The 1,735-nt window shown below is 58.6% G+C and overlaps 1 long non-coding RNA gene across 5 annotated transcripts in view; it reads right to left on the minus strand.

Annotated features, from left to right (window-relative positions):
• The window catches only part of LOC104982517, a 157,609-nt gene that overhangs the window by 154,399 nt on the left and 1,475 nt on the right, over positions 1-1,735 (minus strand). The window lies entirely within an intron of this gene.

Here is a 1,735-nt window from a genome sequence, read left to right on the forward strand (position 1 = left end):
CCAATATCAAAGAGGTCACAGGATTAGTGAAGAATGATTCCAGCCTTAGTGGAAAGAAAGATAGTGGGGAGGGGGGTTGTTCATCAACTAGAAAGTCTTCGTGGCCCCTCTGGGGCCTGGAATGCAAGTCATGCTGTATGCGAAGCCACTGCGTCTTTCCTTCTCCCACCAGGTCACAACTGTTTATTGGCTATCACACTAAAAGAGAGCAAGTGTTGTGTGGAAGGTGTTTAAAAAGTGAATAAGGCTGAGCTCTGATGCTGCCAATCCACAAGAGGTATTAATAAGCCTGATTTCTCTCCCCAAACGGAGAGTACCTTCTCATGTCCCTTGGGGAGACACACGGAGACTCTGTGCATTGAACTAGACCATGAGGACTAGGAGGACAGAGGATGGCTTTAGAAGGGAGACCTGGGAGAGGGCTGACTATATATGGCCACGACGCTGGCAGTCTCAAGGAGGGTGCTGAGACAAGGGCCACAGTGGATCTGGATCCAGGAGCCAAGTCCACACGCTAAGACTCAAGTTAGAGGTCCCCCCCACCAAACAAGGCCTTGGTGGAGAACGGAGGGAGAGAGACCTGGGAAAGAGGTTGAGTGGAAGAAAGACGCAAATTCCAAATGTTTTTCTGCCCTTGCAGCTGAGCATGCCTGAAAATCCCGTGGGTGTATTTTTCACACTTTGAGGACCTACCTGCTCCCGCAAAATATGATCACTTTCTCTTAAGTGCCCTCCCCAACAACAACAGATACCATTATCTCCTGGTTGAGTGTGGGGCGCATCCAGCCTCAGGACCAGAGTGCCAAATTGAACTAGGAACAAACTACAGCCTCGCAGAGACAAAGCCTAAGCTCCCCTAGAAGCTGAGCTGGGGGTGGGGTGTTCAGCCCGAGTGGAGGCGCTCTGCGGGCGCGCAAAGGCGATAGGAGAACGACAGAGTCCAGAAGAGAAACTGAGCCTAGAGTGCCGCTTAGGCTGGAGTCCAAGAGGGGGAAAAGTCTCGGACTTCTAGAGTCCAAGAAGGGGAAAGCGCCTCTTCTCGAAAAGATTCGGTTTCTTCTTGCCCCCTCTCACGACAAGTTGGCGCATATGCCCTGCAGGAGCGGGATCTGTCCCCCTGCTTTGAAAACCCGAGGGTTTCCACGGCTCAGAGCACCATCTCCAACAGCCGCCCGACCCCCTTTCCGTAACTGAGGCCGGGGGGTGGGGGGGCGCACCCCTCCCTCCCTTCCTTCCGGAGAAGCAGGAGGCTTCGCCTGAAGCCGCTCGAGGTCTCCACTTCTTTCCCAGCCCCCCGGGGGCACGCCTGATCCCCCTGGGCCTCTTCCAAGTTTGGAAGCTCAGGGTAGGGGGGACGGCAGGAAGAAGCCCCTTAGAGAGGGTGAGTGGGCCCCCACGGCTCTCGGGGAGTCGCCGCTCGTCCTCCGGCCCCGCCTTAGCCCCTAGCCCGCCCGGCCAAGGGAAGGCCAAGGCAGCTCCGCGGGCTCCTTCCCGCGCCCACCCAGCCCTCGGGCGCGGCCCCCGGCGTCGGCTCCCCCCGCCCCTCGCGCCCGCCCCGCGCGCCCTCTGACGCAAACGCGCGCCCCTGCCTGCGCGGAGGAGAGCTCGCTGGTCGGTTTTAATTGCGGCTCTTCCTTTCATGCACTCGGGCTCAGTCCTCACCCCTGGGGGAAGTGACCCCTCCCCGCCCCCGCATCCGGACTGGCACAGTCCCCCGGTTGCTGAGCAGGCTGCA

The sequence above is a fragment of the Bison bison genome, unplaced genomic scaffold (assembly GCF_000754665.1).
Source record: "Bison bison bison isolate TAMUID 2011002044 unplaced genomic scaffold, Bison_UMD1.0 scf7180017864533, whole genome shotgun sequence".
NCBI classification, from domain to species: Eukaryota; Metazoa; Chordata; class Mammalia; order Artiodactyla; family Bovidae; genus Bison; species Bison bison.